At 39.7% G+C, this 20,972-nt stretch overlaps 2 long non-coding RNA genes across 3 annotated transcripts in view; both read right to left on the bottom strand.

Moving 5' to 3' along the window:
- The window catches only part of LOC111090426, a 69,067-nt gene extending 65,097 nt beyond the window's left edge, over positions 1–3,970 (bottom strand). For both annotated transcript variants that reach the window (XR_005371855.1, XR_005371856.1), the window contains exon 1: positions 3,553–3,970. This is a non-coding gene — a long non-coding RNA (uncharacterized LOC111090426). The remainder of the gene's footprint in view (positions 1–3,552) is intronic.
- Positions 3,971–4,006: 36 nt separating this feature from the next.
- Positions 4,007–20,967, bottom strand: LOC111090425. The gene is made up of 3 exons (XR_005371854.1): positions 20,707–20,967; positions 19,406–19,493; positions 4,007–4,065 (listed from the first exon to the last, which is right to left on the bottom strand). It is a non-coding gene; the product is annotated as an uncharacterized LOC111090425 (long non-coding RNA).
- Positions 20,968–20,972: the final 5 nt, after the last annotated feature.

The raw sequence follows: 20,972 nt of genomic DNA, 5'->3' as shown, positions 1-20,972 counted from the left end.
AGAGAGAGAGAGAGAGGCAGAGACACAGGCAGAGAGAGAAGCAGGCTCCATGCAGGGAGCCCGTTGTAGGACTCGATCCCCCGTCCCCAGGATCACACCCCGCAGGCGGCGCTAAACTGCTGCGCCACCGGAGCTGCCCAAAAGTTTGTTCTTCTTTATAATGCTCAAATGATTTAATTCTTTTGGAAGATCAGGACATGCCATCCCAAAATATGCCACTGTAGCATAAAAATTATTTTGATCTGAAGGCATTTGAGTTCCTGAAATCCCTCATCTTCCTGAAAGCAGAGTCTCTCAAAAGACTTTAACTGTCAATAATAAATCCCTTCCATGAGGACAACTCTAATCTTGGAGACTAGAACTCAAGAAGTAGGCACGACTTTCCAACAGTCAAGACTCAAGGCTACCCTACCTCCCATCTATTCTCCTAGGAGCCCACTGATCTTTCTAAAAAACCATTTACCTTCCATAGGTGCCCTTTCTCCCACTCCTCCCCCTTCTAAGAAGTCATTTGTTTTCCCCTGCCTTTTTCTCCTCTCCTTCAGCATTTAAGATGGTATATAAGCTCCAAAGTCTAACCACACCCTTTGAGTTACTCCTCTCTGGCACCCTCCTTCTGCACTCATGAATAAACTCTGCATTTTTCTCCTGCTAATCTGTCTTTTGTCAGTTTAATCTGTAGTCTATCAGACACTAAACATGAGAGGGTACAGAAAAAGTCTTTTCCTCCCCTCCATTTTTCAGACAGAGGTCCAGTTTGTTTTGGAATCCACATGGATTTTTTTTTTTTTTTATGATAGTCACAGAGAGAGAGAGAGAGAGAGAGAGAGAGAGGCAGACAGAGGCAGAGGGAGAAGCAGGCTCCATGCACTGGGAGCCCGACATGGGATTCGATCCTGGGTATCCAGGATCGCGCCCTGGGCCAAAGGCAGGCGCTAAACCGCTGCGCCATCCAGGGATCCCCACATGGATTTTACCTCAACATGAATTCAAAAACTCATATCTCCTTTGGCACACTCTCAAATCCATCCTTTGTTGTTCTATTATTGGCAGCAGTGGGCCTTATATAGGTGTTTGAAGTCCTCAGATGAGAAAAAAATTTAAATTATGGAGATGCTTCTGAGTCCAAAATTGAGGCACAATTTATCTAGAGGCAGACTGTCTTGTTAAATGAGCTATCACTAGAATGGTAACTGTTCTAGTGATGCAAATAAAGGAAGGCTTGGAGCCATGTCCTGGGGCAAAATGTAACAGAATCCTGGGAGTATAGTTCCCCTACCTAAGCTCCTTTGTATGCAGCACTCAGGAAGAGTGGATGACTACTTTGCTAAGGATCCCAAGACCCCTGGGAGAGAAGATACTTGAAGCCCCACAGGACCTGGCTAGATCACGATATCTAAGACAATAGTCCACTGGCAGGAAAATTTTTCAGAAATCCCATAGTGGAATCATGGGGGAATGGGGTTCTAGGCAACTAGTCCAGGCTCCTCCAAAAGGTAAAATATGGGAACTGACCTGGTATAGACTGGGCTTGAGTGTGGATCCACTATGACAGTGTCAGAAAAAAACGGCTGTGGCTCAACATGTCAATATAACCTCGAAGTGGGACATCAGCCTTTGCAAGAATGCCAAGAAGGGCATCACTAAAGAAATGGACATGAGGTCATCAGGCGTGCATTGAAGCCAGCAGCAGAACTCTGCAGTACTATCTGAAGCCACAGACAACTAATAGGCTGATTGGATGCCCCACCTCATTCTCTGCCTGGTGTGTGGAAGGAAGATTTGGTCCACTGAAGCTTTGGTTCAAATGTTCTTGCACAGTTGGAAGGGCAGAAAAAAATCACAGTGGGATTATATTTGACTTCTTTTCAAACAAAGCATGTGAGAACAAAGAGTATGAATTGATGTTTTTCCTCAAACTAATGAAACAAGTCACATCAATTGCAGAAAGGTCATTTGAGTTATTTTAGTTAATAAGCATATATCTAACAACTGCTGATTTAAATAAAAGTATTAATCATTTTTAAGTGATGGAAACTAGCAGTCATTCATACTCCCCGATCCACAGAGGAAGAAAGAGCCACTCATTTGAGAAAAGCATCTTACAAATATTTTTTTCTTTTTAGGACTATAGAGATACCAATTTCAACATTATTAGCAGGGCAAATAAATAACAAGTAATAAATACAACCTGAATTACATGTTTCTTTTTGAAGGTTCAAGACATGCACTATTTATAAAGACCTTGGAATCTTACAAGTCCCTTTGTTTCAATTTTGCTTCCAAGGGCAGATTTATATTAGGAGGAAACAAGTTAGCAACTACTACGAATATTCACAGAAATCTCTTTACTGCACAGAAAGGCAAGATTCAGAGTCTCATGAATGTTTCCAATGCTTTATCAAATGAGATTATTTGCTTTCTATAGCACAGAGAAGCTTCTCTCCCCCAGAAGCTGCAGGGGAAAGACGACCTCTTTCTGTGCTTTCTTCATTAAACAGAAAGATTTGCACTCACTAGAGAATTATAAGCAAACAGTAGCCTATAGAGATCAATTTTACTGGTAAAAATGGGGTGAGATGGGGTTCCTGGGTAGCTCAGTCGGCTAAGCTTCTGCCTTCAGCTCAGGAAATTACCCCAGGGTTCTGGGATCGGGACCCACATCAGGCTCCTTACTCAGCAGGGAACTCTGCTTCTCCCTCTGTCTCTCCCTGTGTGTGTGTGTGTGTGTGTGTGTGTGTGTGTGTGTATGGTGCACACATGCTCACATACACGTGCATGCACTCTCTCTCCTTCTCAAATAAATAAATAAAATCTTTTAAAAAATGGGGTGAGAAACGGATGGAGTCTCACTAATAGTGAAATTAAGAAAACATAGCATTAATCTTTCATTTTACTAAGCTGGTATTTTAAAATTACTATTTGTAAAAACCACAAATCAGATAATCCATAAGAATATGTGTATATGGCCTCTAAGTATTTTGAGAGAAAGAGAAATCATAGGTCATGAGAAATGGAAACTGTTAAGAACTTTTTTTCCTTTTTTCCTTTTTTATTTTTATTTTTTTTTTTGAGGTGAAAGTATAGTTTATTGAAGATACAGAGACAGGAGATACAGATGAAATGTCTGGGAGAACTCAGTAAGGAAAAAAGGAGCATTAGTCTCTTCTAGAATTTTATTTCATTGGTGCTGCCCAAGCTGGTTTTCTGGGGTATGTTTGTTTTAATTTTGTGTGTGTGTGTGTGTGTGTGTGTGTGTATGTTTTAACTTTTATATGGAGAGAAAGAGTATGAGAAAGCTGTGAGTACAGTATACCTTTATTAGCTCTTCATGTTTGGTAACTTCACTCAAGCTTTCTGAGCTACAATGTTATCTATAAAGGTGAGAAAACACCTCCAAGTCCTCTGGATTGTTGCCTTGTCTGTCCCTCCTAACTTCAGGCCCCTGGCCATGCTATATCCCAGCAGCCCCTCCCCCACGGCCTGTTCACTGCTACCCCTATGGTCACATGGCTCAGTCTCAGTAGCCCAGTTCTCCAATTCCAGACTCACCACAGAGAAAAATATTTGGGCAAGCTCATCTTTTCACGTGAAGCTATAGAGCTCAGGGAACAGTATTCTTGGGTCACATCTTCTCCTCTCACAAAGCCAACAACTGAGGTGTGAGGACGCAAGGTCATTCTGTTGTTGGTTTAGCAATAGCAGAGAAAATTTCAGTAGAAGAGAAGCCAGGCAATGATCCACAGCTCTGGGATAACAATAAAATATTTTAAAACTTCTATTAAAATATCTCTCCACAATGCATTTAGAATAAACATTTCTAAGGGTTCTTTATCAGTTTTTGACACTCAAAAATTTGTAAGGTGGGGCACCTGGGTGGCACAGTCAGTTGAGTGGTTGAGTGTCTGACTCCTGCTTTCAGTTCAGGCCATAAATCCCAGGGTCATGGGATAGAGCCCCGTGTTGCTTGCACTCAACATGAAGTCTGCTTAAGTCTCTCCTTCTCCCTCTGTTTCTCCCGATTGCAGGCACATGCTTGTGCTCTCTCTCTCTCTCTCTCTCTCTCTGTAACAAATAAATAAACAATTTTTTGAAAATCTGTAAGTTATCTTTTTTTGTAAGTGACAAAAAAAATGAAGTTTTGTAAAACTGAAACAGAAGTAAACTCAAGGCAACTCTAAATTTGAGAATTTTAGTCACTTCAGAATACTATAGTTTGAGATTAAATAGATATGATCATGGGATAAATAAATCACCAAGATATTTATTGGGATATATTTTTTTTTTCATTCTCAACCACCAAGTGATACCCAACAGTTCTGTAAATAATATTTGGTCTCCTCTAGTAGACAGCTAGGGAGGGGAGCATGAGAGTAGCTCAGGCTCTGGATTAAAAATGATACCACATAGTGGTACTCGGTAAATGTAAATGCACTAATGAATCAATGCTTTGGTTCTCTATTGCTTTGGCAAAGTGAAGCAATTAGGTATTTTCAACTAAGATGGACTCTAACGCAAAGTATTTTTTAAAGATAGGTTATAATGCAAACCACAGAAGAGGTGACGTTAACCAGGCAAATTCTGGCCAAGGTGAGGAGAGGCATATGGCAAGCAAAGATGGGGGTGTGTGGTCTTGCTTGGGGTTTTTTTAGTGTGAATGAATTTACCAAGGAATGATATTTCAAGGAGAAAGCATATGCCTCAGTTGCTTAGTAATGTGGTTTCTAGGAACCTGGAGCCCAGTCTCAGGGCACCTCTGCATAACCAGCAGAGACAACTAGGTCTTCCAGGGAACTGTCTGCTCTCAATAACAGGAGCTGGGGGGGTCTAAGCAGATGCTGCATCTTAACACTCCCATATTTTTCTGTTCCTTTCACAATTACCCACTCCTCCCTTCCTCTTTCTCCAAGCTTTCTTCCCTAGGACCATTCTGCCAATGGAAAGCAAAGCAGTGGTGTGCTTCTGGAGTCATTTGGCCATGGTTCTTACCATTGCACTCTCATTTACTAGTTCAGTGAGAAGTTACTCCCCTATGTCTTCAATGTTCCTATGTCTCAATATTCTCATTAGTAAAATGTGATAATAATTGTATAAATCTCTTATAGTTGTTGCAGGCATGAATGAGATAATATTTGTGAAGCTCTAAGAATAGTATCTGGAACACTAAGTGTTCAATATGTTAGTTATTTTTATTCTGACATTTGGAACACAGGCTAGCATTGGTTGCAGAGAATGGAAAAGGTATTTGAGCACTAAGTGTACATCTTTCTCTTGGCCTTTCAAATAAGGAGCCTCATAGCTCAAAAGTCCAAATTTAATGTATCAGCAGTTTTACCATGTCAGACAGTTCACTCTGTGGATACTGAAAGACTGAAAGGCAAGTTTGAACTTAATGCCTGTAAGAATAGAAGGCTGCACTTCCATCCATAAAATAAGATGCCATCTTGAAAGCCAAACATGAATAGTCAACCCCCTTCCTCTTTACTGCTATGATTTTTTTTCTGGCTTCTCTTCCTATAGCATTTGTACAGATAAAATGTAATCCAATGAGATACCCTGTCAACAAACTCTTTTATTGGCAAATTTCTGTAACAAGAAAGTTGGCCAGATGAATTCTCCATGCTATTTAAGAGAAATAACCCTTACTATAAATTTCTATTTTAGGAAGGCTTACTGATACACCCTGTTTAAATTTAAAGCCATATCTCTTTGAGTTTCAGTTTCTTATCTGTGAAAACAAATATGGCTTTTTCCCCCTTATTCAAATACACTGTTCCACAGTTTATTGAAAAAGAGCTTCAAGCTTTGTTTTGCATTTCTGCAAAATAACAATAAAAACGTTTTCTGATAGCTTTTGTATGCCAGACACTGTTCTAAACACACTGCACAGATTATGTCATTAAGCCTCAAAACAGCACCCAGAGGTAGTTTCTAACACCTATTATACAGAATGAGGAGGCTGAGGCTTTATGGTTTCCTAAAATCATACAAGTAATAAGTGATAGAGTCAGGGAGTCTGTTACTAGAACCTAGTATACCCTATCATATACAGAAAGAGGACAGTTAAGACTGCTTTTAGGAACTTTACATAAGAAACAAGAAAAGCCGGGGTGCCTGGGGAGGCTCAGTCAGTTAAGAGTACTCTTTCTCGGGGCAGCCCAGGTGGCTCAGCAGTTTAGTGCCGCCTTCAGACCAGGGCCTGATCCTGGAGACCTGGGATTGAGTCTCACCTTGGGCTCCCTGCATGGAGCCTGCTTCTCCCTCTGCCTATGTCTCTGCCTCTGTGTGTGTGTGTGTGTGTCTCATGAATAAATAAATAAAAATCTTTTAAAAAAGAATGAAGAAAAGCCATATGTTGCATAGTGCCTCAAGAGAGAAATATATTTAATAAAAGATATAATGTTGAACCTTCTGATATCTAATTCCTTCATTTTTTTTAAGATTTTAAAGATACAAAGATAAGAAACAGACATCTTGCTTTTGTTACTTCAATTTTGTTGACTCACTGATACAGTTTTGTGTAATTATGGTTTGTATAACATCATTTCTGTATAGTATTCCAGTGTATAGGTACACATTTGGCCATTTTCCAGAGTAACTATACATAGAATAAACCCAGATCTGCTAGATACAAAGTCTGAGCTGGCACCATATGAAGGGAACAGAACTGCTCTCATGCTCACTGCCCTTCAGAATGAGAGCAATAGAGTCATAGTTCAAATCCATTCCCCAGGTAGTCAAACAGGTCCACCTTCCAGTCATTTCCCAGCTTATTATAGACAATACACTCAGCAGCTGAAAGAATCCTCACACCAGCTGCCTGAACTGTGGATTAAGAACCACGTGGTGGGCAAGGTCCAGAAGAAGCCTCTGAAACTACCTCTGTGACCCCTGGTTTCACCCTCTGGAAGGTTCTTCCTATTCATCATCCTCCTTAGCCACACCTAAAGTAAGATGGGTAAAAGCTGCCGCCTTCATTCTGAGCAGCTTTTTCAGGCTACTTCCTGCCCACAGAAAATTCAGGACCCAAGATTGTTAAGTATGAGTCAGTCACGGCCTTCTTTAAGCAGACTCTTTTGTCAGATTAACTTTCCTACACAAATCTTTCACATTCTGATTCTTCTAAAGTCTATGTCCCTAATTTTATTTTTCATTCTTTTTTTTTTTTTTTTGGCAGAGTTCTCAGAATCACTACATTCCTTTGCTTTTTTGACCTCAAGACTCTCTCACATAAATTAATTGTATGTACCTTGCTTATAAGGTTTCTGTGGGAGTGCCTCACAATTAATCTCTTTTCCTTGAGGTGCCGAAGGGATGTACTGGGTAAAACACATTTAGGTGGATACTAAATACACCTACTTTGAAACTTCTTACCTCCTTCCATTGTTTTAACATCTGAAGAGTTCAACCCTTGACACAAAATTGATTTTTAATTGACTTTTATTCCCCAGACAGCCTTCTTAGTATTGGCTTTTTCTAGATGAAGTTGAAAGCAATGGTATCTTCCAAGAGTAAATCCCTGAATTTGAAGACTTTCTCTACCCTTTTTTATTTATTTATTTATTTTTTTTTTATTTTTATTTTTTTTAAATTTATTTATGATAGTCACAGAGAGAGAGAGAGAGGCGCAGAGACACAGGCAGAGGGAGAAGCAGGCTCCATGCACCGGGAGCCCGATGTGGGATTCGATCCCGGGTCTCCAGGATCGCGCCCTGGGCCAAAGGCAGGCGCCAAACCGCTGCGCCACCCAGGGATCCCTCTACCCTTTTTTATTCCTGACAGCAAACATAGCAATTCTTTTCTGAATTCATCTCTTCTGAATAATATCTTGCAAATTCAGCCATTAGAAATCCACATAAGCTTCTAATATTGTTTTCCCGTGTCATTCTCTAGAGCTTAGCCTTATTAGCTATGTGCCTCCCAAGTTATTGTGAGGAATAGTTTAATCAACTCTGTCACCATTGCATAATGTGGATTACCAGTTCTTCCAGCTCCAGGCATTTTCATACCCTAGTAATGCTAAAGAAAAAATTATTCATGATACTTTAGACTTTATTCAAGGGAACTGCTACAATGGGGTCTTTGCAAGAAGGGAGAAAGATTGAGCTTAACTCCAAGTACATTAAGGACAGGTGGAGGTATGTAGTCTAGGAGCAGGATGGAGGTCAGTATATGGAAAATTACTAAGAGGGAACATCAGGGTGGGGGATACTGGGTAAACTGAAAGGATGTCTGCTGAAGGTAGGCCAGGGTGATAAGACATCAAGGGTGGGAAAGAGTTGAACAGATATAAAGGGTAGGGGATATGTGCTAAACTGACTCAGCAAGATTCTTGATAAAATTGGACTAAATGGGTAGGGCCTCTAGACATGGATGGAGTTCCAAGGTCAGGGCCTAGTCAGAAAGAGGATTCAGAGGAGGCTGACTCAAGTTTGGTCAAAGGAAAGAGTCTTTGTCAATATTTTGGATCCTCTCCCTTCTCAAACTTTGAAAAATATTACCAATTTGGTCTTCTTTTGCTTGTATAAAATCGCTCACTTTCTGTTAGATCCTTTTCATTAGCTTTCAAACTTGCTCAGTGTAGGGTTGCCTTGGTGACTCAGTTAAGCATCTGCTTCTGCTCAGGTCATGATCCCAGGGTCCTGGGATGGAGCCCAGGAGCTAAGGCATCTGTCTCTCTGCTGACTGCTTTTCCCTCTGTTCTTCCCCCCCCTCTGCTCCGCCCCTGCTACTGCTCACCTGCCCTCCCTCAGGCTCTCAAATAAATAAAATCTTAAAAAAAAAAAAAAAAAGTTCCCAATGTAAATGTAAACAACAACAACAAAACTTTCTTGAGTCTGCATATCTTTCTAGTAACATCTCTGCTGCTCTCAGCTTTACATCTTCAAAATCAAACTTCTCAAAGTTTTTTCTCCATGCTCACCATCCTTACTTCTTCAGCTCTCATTCACTCCATAACATATTTCAATTTACTTTAGCCTCCATTATTACACTGCAACAGCTCTTCCTCCATCATTGACTCTATGTAACTAAATTCATAGGTCTGTCTGCAACATTTAACACAGCTGTCCCCACCCCCTATCCTGAATCTATTCCTAACATCCATTTTACAACACTCCTCTGATTTTTGTCCTTTCTGCCCTTCTCATTTGTAGCTTCATCTCTTTTTCTCTGCCATGAAATACTAGCATTTCTCTAGGTCTCCCTTTCCTCTCCCACTCTACTCCCTTTAGGTAATTAATTGCATGCACACTTTACCTTCGAGTCCCATTCTTTTCAGAAGTAACTCACAGATCTAAATCTCCAGCCCAGACTCTCCATTTAACTCCAGACTCTTATCCAATTGCTTATGCAACAGCTCCAATTGAAAAATCTCAAAGGAATGTGTCAAAATGTCTCCACATGTCCAAAATTCATCTCATGTTCTTGTTCCACAAATCTGGTCTTTTTTTCACGGGTCCCTGTAGCAGGTGAAGGCATCCCGCTCCATTCAGTCACACAACAGTCATCTGAGGGGGTCATTCTTCATCCCTCAATATTGCTCAAACATCCTATCCAATTGGTCTCAATATATCATATCACGATGCTGTGCAAGTTTGTCAATGGCAAAAAAGTAACCCAGAAAAATCTTTAGATTGTCAATATATAAAAGGATTAAACTCAAACTGACTGTGATCCTATAGTTTTTTTAAAGTGAAGAAATGTCATGTGTTTTGCTTTGCCAAAAATCTATTTTTTTAATCAAAGATTTTTATTTTTAAGTAATCTCTACATCTAACATGGGCTTGAACTCACAACTCTAATAATGAAGGATAATTGGAAGAAAGGTAGGTAGGGAAAGGGGCCCCCACCTGAAAAGGAAACCACCCTTGAAAGGATTTTATACCACCCTGGAGGGAGCACTCCACCCTTTTCTACAGGAACAGCTCCCTGATAAGTAGATGAGCCCGTGGACAAAATCCTGACTGGGTGACAGGCACCTGGAGATTAATCAGATTAAAACAGCCTGCCAACAAGCCATAAATACCCCTAGATTTAATGCCAAACTGGCAACCCTCTCAGGTCCCTTCCCTTTTTAGGAGCTTTTTCTTATCGCTCGATAAACTCTGCTTTCCTGCCTGCCACTCTCCCTCTGGTCCACCTCTTCATTCTTTCAAGCTGCCTGACCAAGAACCACAGGCACTAACTAAAGGAAAAGAAATCCTGAAACACTCTGGTCAGGAGTTGCATGCTCTACATCTTGAGCCAGCGAGGAGCCCCCCAAAAATCTATCATATTGATAAGCTATCTGACAATAAATTGTACTTCTCAAAGAAGTATTTTTACACAAGGAAAATATCCTGGATTAAAAACAAGGGTTGCTAGACAGGCCCCTATGCCATTAGAACAGCAAGGTCATATGGGGCCTGATGGTGACCATGATTCAAACCTTCTCATCCAAGGTGTAGTGAGGGGCACCATAGCCCTAGGAGGATGCCCTGGAGGGACAGGACAGACCCTGTTCAGTAGGCCTGGAAGGCCTGGGGCCTGAGGGCAAGTATGTGGAGCAAACTGCATTTTGCAGGCCAACATGAGCACCCAGGTAACCCTGGCATCATCTGGTATCTGGGACACATAGGGATAGATCAGGTGACCAGCGAAAACGTCTGGAGGACACACCTCCACACCAAGGTCCACCTCCCTCTTTTGCCAAAGAGGGATCCCACCAGAACTTGGGCTGGCCATCTACGTGAAGTCTGCTGAAGGGAGACACCTGGGAGACCTGGTCCACTGTATCTTCCTTGCCTGTGGCCAGGCTCCTGACACAAACCATCTTCCCCACTTCAGCTCCACATGCGGAGTGCAGCTCTGAGAACCCGTAGCTCCAAGAAGTTGGGCTGCAGTGCTGGGATGCCCACACTCACACAAGCCTAGGAGCTGTGGGGCAGGTGCGTGCACAGTGAACTGCCGAGTTGGCGCCCATGCTCCCAACAATCTGTCTGCTCCTGGCAGTGGTGGAGGGAAAGTCACAGTCACAGGCATGGGGGACACACTGGGCTGCCAGAGTCCGTATGCACAAAGTTGAGAATCAGAGAATATGAGTTAAGGTGTCAGTTCGTTACACATGGCCTGGGACTGGTCAGTTCACACAAACTGGGAACTCTCTTTCCTAGGTAAATATATTGCACTGGATACATCGGCCTGGTGAACAATCATAGATTGTGAATCACCCTAAAAAATCCTCAGTCTTCAGACACTCCTCAGTAAAATCCAGGTAGCAATCCATTCCGATTTCTTAGCATAGTTCTAGTTCCTGACATCACTTCTGGTATAGATGATGTTCCCATACTACTAACATTGTCACCCATAGTTTTCCCATTTCCAAGGTCACAATAATAAAATGGGCAATGAACACTTTTCTTCTCTCCTGCCCCTCCTCTTGTCTTTAAGCCATTCAACAAGGCTTCCTTATAATCTAAATGTCTGTGATACTCCTATAATGTTTTGTTGTTTTTTAAAGATTACTTATAGTTCTTCTGTATCTCTCTTTTCCTACATTTGGAATTAGACATGATTTTCCTTTGAGCCAAGTCAGAAGTCTATTTAAGTGTCATTGCCCTATAATGTGCTCAGAACCATTTCTCCTGGACAAGCTCTAGTCTGTCTCTGATTAAGTTTGTACGGTCATGCTCTCTATTAGTGTAAGTTCTTTACCTAATCTAATTGAGCACCTGAATGTTGATTTTTCACTGCTAAGGATGCTGAAGGCAAGCTTTCTGTCTCAGGTGTTTGCTCATTGGATCCCCAATATGTTCCCGTTGGCCTCCCCGAATGTGTCTGAATCGTTAGTTGATGGCTATCTTCTAGGCTCCTGTACTTGGAGCCTCTTGTACTTATCTGTAAAATGAGGGCAGTTAAGCCAATGAGTGAAAATTACTTAAGCTAAAAGAAACTGAGACATCCTCATCTACTGTTTTTTAGACTGCTGTTCACAACTTGTTAGTGAGCTGGAAGATCTATTTAGTGGCTTCCAATCAGCATTTTTAAAAAAATAAATAGAATAGTTTTAAAAACAAACAAACCAGGGCAGCCCAGGTGGCTCAGCAGTTTAGTGCTGCCTTCAGCCCAGGGCATGATCCTGGAGACGCAGGATCGGGCTCCCTGCATGGAGCCTGCTTCTCCCTCTGCCTGTGTCTCTGCCTCTCTCTGTGTGTCTCTCATGAATAAATAAATAAAAATAAAATAAAAATAAAAATAAAAACAAACGAGTGTACAGCACCTAGCAAGGAATGTGTCTTTATCACAAAACTGTTTCAGCTGTGTGTGTGTGTGTGTGTGTGTGTGTGTGTGTGCGCGCGCACACCTGTGTGTACTGGGTCATGATATACATTTATTTTCTTACTGATTGACATGAGTCTTTTTAAATAAGGTAAGAGTTGGTCTAGATCAGTGGTTCTCAAGTTATGGTCTCTACACCGGCAATGTCAGCTATTAACCAGGAACTCATTAGAAATATAAATTTTGGAGGATGCCTGGGTGGCTCAGTGGTTGAGCACCTGCTGGAGTGTGATCCTGGGGTCCCAGGATCGAGTCCCACATTGGGCTCCCTGCATGGAGCCTACTTCTCTCTCTGCCTTTGTCTCTGTCTCTCTCTCTGTGTATCTCATGAATAAATAAATAAAATCTTTAAAAAAAATTAAATATAAATTTTGGGGCCTCATCCCAGACCCACTGAGTGAGAACCTCTAGGAATGTGGACTGGCAATTTATGTTTTAAAAATCTTCCAGGTAACTCTCATATACACAAAAGTTTGAAAACCGCTGGGCTCTAGATAATTTAGCCTTTCTCAATCACAGAAGCGATTTGAGCCCTAGAGAAAATTATGTCAGTGACTCTTTTCTCATTTCTCCCAAGTATTACATAGACAGAAGGTATTCTTGATGTAAAGGAGAAAAGCTAATTATTACATATGTTGGATACCTTAGAGTATTAGGGCTTAATTCTCTCTTGGAAATGGTTGAAAAGGACTGGTCTAGAATGATGCCCCAAGATTTCCTACAGTGTCAAATTTATGTGACTTTACCCAAATTTTCCAAAACAAAGAAATCCAACACAAAAATTTAAATACAATTATTTCTGCTTAAAATACATTTCATTCTTATCTTTATGCTGTTGTAAACAATGATCCCATTCTGATAATAAAGAAATTAACTCTTGGGATGCCTGGGTGGTTCAGCAGTTGAGTGTCTGCCTTTGGCTCAGGGCATGATCAGGCTCCTTGCAGGGAGCCTGCTTCTCCCACTGCCTGTGTCTCTGCCTCTCTCTCTTATAAATCTTCATTTATAAAAAAGAAATTAATTCTTAACTATAGAGAACAAACTGATGGCTACCTAAGAGGAGGTTGATGGGGGATTGAGTAAAATGGGTGACGGGGATTAAGGAGTGCACTTGCTGTGATGAGCACAAGGTGATGTTTAGAAGTGTGGAATCAATAAATTGTACACCTGAAACTAATATTACACAATAGATTAACTAACTGGAATTTAAATAAAAACTTTAAAAAAGAAATTAAGTGAATATTACTAAGAATTGGAAACTAAGATTGCTGAGGATATTCAAAATTAGCCTCATGTTCATTTATCTAATCATAATGGTTGTATTGATAAACTCTCCTTAGGACAGTGATTTACAGCATTTAATCAGCTTTAGCCCTGTTCCTTCACAACACACTCCCAATCAGCATCTCTTATCACAATGCTGTGATTCTCCTGAGGACTGGGGGGTGGGGGGTGGGGGGGTGGGGGGTAGGAGGAGGCTTGAAAAATCTCTTTAAAGACTCTAATGCCACACACCATAAAGAATCACTACACTAGGATAAGAGACAAAGTTGCTAATAACAATCTAAGTCAGCAGAGAACATATCATCCTACCAGAATAGCCTAGTTTTAAATAGGCATTGACTGAGTTCCAGGATGATACAAGAGCTCAGAGCATAATTTATCGTTGTATACTTATTTATTCCCTGCAAAGAATCATTTTATTCTTTCAGAAGAAGCAAAATCTTGTCAGGAGAAAGGAAAAATTGTCTTGTCAATCAACTAATCAACATTTTTTATGCTTATTTTGTATGCATCAATGTACCAAACGATATGTAGGACATGCATGGTTTTATAGCAACTGGATAGAAAAGATCAGAACATATTAAATAAACAACATAAAAATAGAACATTAATATATGTTAAATTATGAAGGACTAATTATGAAACCATTTGAGGGGGTTTTAAGAAAAATAGATTTCTAAATTAATCCCAGAAATGATGGCATAAGACACATCAGAGGCAAGGCCCAGAACTCAACATTGAAGTACTCCAGATAGTTATGATAGTCAATCAAGTTAGGCACCACCATCTTAGAAATCCAAAGAGGAAAATCAACTTTTAATTGGTGCAGTGAGTGAACACAGTCTTTGTGGGGCAGCGAAGCTGAACTAAACCTTGAGGATCTGGTAGGATGTGAGCAAAGTAGCAGACAGAGAAGAGGGGATCTATGTGCCCCCACCTGGAACAGGAATATTACCTGGGACAAAACACTAAGGAATCTTTGATTGGTAGAGAACGAGTGCCTAAGCAGTCAGAGAAGACTTCCCCAAAACTGAGTCTGGAAGACTCAGCTGCCAGTCAGAGAATGAGGGAAAGGAGACTCCAGGTAGAAGAAACAACTTGTACAAAGTACAGAGGAATGGAAGGGCAAGGCGAGGTGTGTTAAGTGAATAGAAGTTCCATATGACTAGCAAAAAGAATCAAAATATGCCACTTTGGCATTTGGATTATTTTGACCTGAAGGCAACTGAGATTCAGTTATATGCTGAGATTCAGCAGATGCAGAAAGAAGTCTTCTCAGACCTTCCATTAACTCACTACAAACAGAAACTTCTGAGAAACTAGGCCTTCCATAAATCCCACCCCAGAAGAGTTTTATGGCCATGAAAAAAGTTGACCCCAAGATGAGTCTACACAAACAGACCTTTCTAAAATATCCCTATCTTCCATCAGTTTCTCCTATATACTTACCTTCCCACAATTTACCACCCCAGAAGCTCAAATCCCTTCTCTTTGTAGTCACTTCTCCACAATTTATCATTCATTGTTAAAATGATATCTAAACTCTCAAGTATAACTATCTTTTAGAGATTTTTGCTTCTTTCCCGTGAAGCACCATTAATAAAAATGTGTATGTCTTTTCTCCTGTTAATCTCTTTGTCAGTTTAATTTACAGGCCCCATTCATTAACTGAGAGGGTAGAGGAAAAATTTTCTTTCCTAGAATAGGCAGAGGAAAAAGGAGAGGAGTCCTATGAGAGACAGGGTAGGAGAAGTGATCAACAAAATTAAGAAGTAAAGGAATAAAAAGAATTGGAAATCCCAAACTCACATGAAGGCAAGTAAATTGCTGGGTGTACATGTATATTATACATTGTGTTAGTGATAGGATCCAAAAACCATAGAGAACTGGTAGATTCACACCAAATCTATAAGGGGCAGCCTTCTCGATACAAGCCAGTCATTGTCTCAATGGGCAATGGGAGCCCAGTGCTGCCAAGTTATCTGATTTATGTTTTCAAGAAAACACAGCAATCTGGATTTTTAGATATTATCTTCAAACTTCTAAATGACTCAAAATTCTTTAAAATATTAGAACAAACAAAAAGTGACTCTTGGGCTGATTTGGATACTAGCTCATCACCTCTGAGCTAAAGTCTAAAAAACTCTTTACTACATTCAAATTAGACCAGTGTCTGTCTATTCCTGAATATGTCTGCTTAACAGGTTGGCAGGAAATGGCAACTAGGCTGAAGCATCATTGGATAGACAACAGAAATCAGGTTTGGAGCTTTTATTCAGAAAGACCCAGAATAAATAAATAAGTGCCTAGGTGGCTCAATCAATTAAGCATCTGACTCTTGATTTCAGTTCAGGTCCTGATCTTGGGGTTGTGAGATAGAGCCCTGCACCAGGCTCCATGCTGAGTGTGGAGCCTGCTTAACGTTCTCACTCTCTCTCTGGGTGCCCCTGTGTCTCAATCCATTGGGCACCTGACTTTGGCTCAGTTCGTGATCCAAGAGTCATCTTACCAAGCCCTGTGTCTGGCTCCCTGCTCAGCAGGGAATCTGCTTGTCCCTATCTCTCTATCCACTGCCCCCCAACCCCCAGCTCATACTCTCTCTCTCAAATAAATAAAATCTTTTTAAAAAAGAGAAGAAGAAGATTCTCTCTCTCTCAGGGCACCTGAGTCAGTTAAGTATCTAACTTTGGCTCAGATCATGATCTCAGGGTCCTGGGATGGAAACCAGCATCCGGCTCCATGCTCAACAGGGAGTCTGCTTCTCCCTTTTTTTCTGCCTTTCCCTCCACTCATACTCTGTCTCTCAAATAAATTAAAAAAAAAAATCTATTAAAAAAATTCTCTCTCTCCTTCTCCCTCTGCCCCTCCCACCTGCACTTTCTTTCTCAATAAATAAATAAATAAATAAACAATTATAACAGGAAAGACCTGGTTATATCTCTATCATCAGTATCTATACTTTTTCCTCAATTTAAATACAGACAACATATTGTTCTCAAAGTTTGTAACATTCTCTTAAAATTGCCCAACTATATACTAACATGGTCAGAAATATATACTAACATGTACTATATACTAACTGAAAATATACTAACATAGCCAGAGGCATGATTTGAAAACAGGCATTCTTTATTAAAGTAAAAGTGTTTGAGAGGCACTCAGCTGGCTCAGTTAGTGGAGCATATAACTCTTGGTCTTGGGGTCATTGAATTTGACCCACACATTGGGTGTGGTGCCTACTTAAAAAAAATAAAATATTTAAAAAATAATAAAGTGAGTACTTGAGACGCTACAAGATTAATTCTAAATGCTAATATTTAGAGGAGAAAAGTACTGTTAATGTGCAAGCTGAAAAGGACTTTATTTAGTGCACATACAAACTCTCATTTCATGAGCAACACAAATAAATCTATGGTCCTTTCTTATTTTCTTTATTTCCTCCTTGTTGGAAGGTTATTCTAAAGCAGTTTTATTAAAACTGGAAAATGCTACTATTTTTCAAACTCTCTGAGAAAGAAAAATCATTTAGTTTAGATGCCTTGTTTATTTGACTCCTAGAAGACCATTCTTCGACAAATGACAAATCTTATGTTCAAGTTTGTACATACTGCTGTTGCCATTATAAAATTTATCCTTTTAATAGATTTTAGAAATAACTTTAAGAATCTTAGCTGCAGGGGATCCCTGGGTGGCTCAGCAGTTTGGCGCCTGCCTTTGGCCCAGGGTGTGATCCTGGAGTCCCGGGATCAAGTTCTGAGTTGGGCTCCTGGCATGGAGCCTGCTTCTCCCTCCTCCTGTGTCTCTGCCTCTCTCTCTCTCTATGTCTATCATGAATAAATAAATATAAAAAATTTAAAAATCAAAAAAATTTTTAAAAAATTAAAAAAGAATCTTAGCTGCAAAATTCAAAACTTATAAAACTTATAAACTTATAAAAAAAAACCTCCTTTATAATAATCTTTAAGATTATGACATGAAAAGATGTTCCGCTGAAAACTAAAATAAGTTTTCATTTCATTTTTCCTCTCTGTATTTTTTTTCACAAGTATGAAATATGATGTTTCTTTACTCTTTTCAAGAAGCTCTGAAAAGGCTGGTCTTTTAGATCATTAAGATTTCTGCTTTCCAGGAAGGGCAGTGTGGTAGGCAGAATAATGGAGCACTACCCCTCTCCCCCAACACACACACACATACACAAAGTTATCTGTGTCCTAATCCTCAGAAATGTTAGTTTACATGGAAAAAGGGACTCTGCAGGTGTGGTTAAGTTATGTATCTTGGGGGGAACCCTGGGTGGCTCAGTGGTTTAGCGCCTGCCTTTGGCCCAAGGCATAATCCTGGAGTCCCGGAATGGAGTCATGGGATTGAGTCCTGGGATCGAGTCCCACATCAGGCTTCCTGCATGGAGCCTGCTTCTCCCTCTGCCTGTGTCTCTGCCTCTCTCTCTCTGTGTCCCTCATGAACAAATAAATAAAATCTTTTTAAACATTATGTATCTTGAAATGGGGAGATGATTCTGGATTATCTGGATTGGCCCAATGTAACCACAAGGGTGCTTATAAATTATAAAGAAGGGAAGAAACTGATGTGACATCAAGGAAGCTAAGATTAGAGTGATGTGATTATTGAAGAAGGAGAGGGAGGGTAAGAAGCCAAGGTATGAGGACAGTTTCTAGGAGTGAGAAAAGAGAAGAAAATAGATTTTTCCCCTAGAGACTCCAGAAGGAAGGCAGCCTTGCTGATTTTAGGCCTATGAGATCCCTGACATCTGACTTTCAGAACAGGAAGGTAATCAATTTGTCTTGTAAGTCCCTAGATTTGTTGTCACCTGTTACAGCAGCCACAATAAACTAAAATAGACAGTAACCCCAGGGATAGATACTGGGAGGGATTTTAATTGGTATTTTACATTCTTTTTGGGTAAGAGTTTAATCAAAGGTTACCAGGATTAGTAAATAGCCCCATGCCTCCTCACAAGAGCACTCTCAACAAGTCATCATCCAGCCTCTACCTGAACACCTTCTACACAGAAAATTCATCATCTTTCATAGATACCTGATGGACTTCAGATACTTTTAAGTATTAGAAAATTCATCCTTGTACTTTTCTGAGGCCAAAAGCAGGGTTGCTTAACTCTTAGATCAGTGTTCTTTTCATTCTATCAAATTCAGCTTGAATGAGGTGTCTCTCTCTCTCTCTCTATATATATATATATACATATATATATACATATGTATGTATATATACGTATATGTATGTATATATATACATATATATGTATATATACACATATGTGTATATATGTATGTATATATACACATATATATGTGTATATACGTATATATGTGTATATATACATATATATATATATATCCAGTTTACAATATAAGCAATTTCAAAATAAAATCTACAAGAATCCTAGGTGATCCTATAGAAAAGATAATATTTACCTTTTAAAGCATTGTTTTTACTGCAGCAAAATTCATTATAAAATTATTTTTAAAAACTATGTTGGCTAACCTCCATTTAAATTGATGATTTGGGGATCCCTGGGTGGCACAGCGGTTTGGCGCCTGCCTTTGGCCCAGGGCGCGATCCTGGAGACCCGGGATCGAGTCCCACATCGGGCTCCCGGTGCATGGAGCCTGCTTCTCCCTCTGCCTGTGTCTCTGCCTCTCTCTCTCTCTCTCTCTGTGACTATCATAAATAAAAAAATTAAAAAAAAAATAAATTGATGATTTGTATGAGAGAAGAAATTTAGAGCAACATGACTTGTTCATTCACATTATGTGTTACAACTTACATCAAGAAGTGAGTCAAATATGAAAGCCTTCATTCTCCTCAATTGATTTTGCATTAAGGATTACTTTCTGTTAGCATCTTCAACAACCCTAGGGGAACAAATAATTATTCCATTTTCATTATAATTAGGTAATTATGTATAATACATATAGGCTTAAATTCCACTAGCTACATATTCCTATTTTTTCATATCCTACATATAAACCCTTATTTAACTAGTCAAATTAGAAAGAATATGGATTCAGATATGACTCAGTCTCAAAATCCAGTTCCTTTTTGGCCTTCTGATTTTTGACAGATCGGTAAGCTACTGAACCTTAGCGTCATTGTCTGTAAAATGGGAGTTATACTTACAGAGGCTTATGATTGCATAAAATAATATGGATCAAAGGAGTCGAACCCAACACAAGTACATACATAAATATTAATTTCTTTCCCCAGTCCAAATAATGCAAACTAAGAAACTAAAAGAGGATTAACGTTAAGGATAGGTGCATTTAGCCATTAGACACAAAAACGTTTGAGATAATATTCTTTTCCCCACTGCAAATAATGCAAACTAAAGAACTCAAAAAGGATTAATATTAAGGATAGGCGCATTTAGCCATTAGACAATGGCTAAATGCACCTATCTAAATGTCTAATGGCTCTCAAAAATGTTTGAGAACTACAAAATTAAATTTACTGGCTGAGTGTGAAAATTCTTTGAATGCCTACACAATTCAACATTATGCCAGCTCGTGGTGAAATATAATTTCCTAAATGTGCCATCACTCTGAAACAATTTCCCTCCTTTATCAATAATTTCTAAGGACGTACCCAGCCAATCACTGACAAGGAATCCCAAGCCATCATGCATCGAATGTCACAGGGAGCCAAGTGTCACAGACAAGAACATCACAACAGCAAACTTTACTCCCTGTTTAAATTGTGTGGGATTTAAAATATACGCTGTTCAATAAATAAATAAATAAATAAATAAATAAATAAATAAAATAAAATAAAATACAATAAAAAATAAAATAAAATAAAAAAATAAAAATAAAAATAAAAAAATAAAATAAAATAAAAATAAAATAATAAAGTAAAATAATAAAATAAAATAAAATGAATAAAATAAAATAAAATAAAATAAAATAAAATAAAATAAAATAAAATAAAATAAACGCTGTTCTATCTGATATAGAATAAACCCCACCCGCCTCTTTAAAATAGGACGCCTGGGAATACAATGCCCGGAGAGGGCTTAAGGAATCGGGGAGAGAAAGCAACAGGGGGAAGGAAGCAACTCTCTGGACACACCTGTGTCAAGGGAAAGTTGCCGCCTCTCTCTAAGCCTGAAATAAAGCTACTGCAGCCACAAGGAAATCACAAGGCATGTTATCTGCCGCTCTCGGCGCTGGTCCGTCTACGCCTGTCCTAAGGCATTACGAGTTTTCCCTTCCTGCACGACCCCACAGTTCAGGTGAGGCCGCGCCAGCACGGGGCCGGGCATCCACTCGGGTGACCCTGCGGGATCCAGAGACCCCGCTTCCCAGCCAACACCCACGGAGCGTCGAGACAACCCC

The sequence above is a fragment of the Canis lupus genome, chromosome 17, assembly GCF_011100685.1.
Source record: "Canis lupus familiaris isolate Mischka breed German Shepherd chromosome 17, alternate assembly UU_Cfam_GSD_1.0, whole genome shotgun sequence".
Lineage (NCBI taxonomy): Eukaryota > Metazoa > Chordata > Mammalia > Carnivora > Canidae > Canis > Canis lupus.
This window is presented reverse-complemented; position numbering and strand designations above follow the sequence as displayed.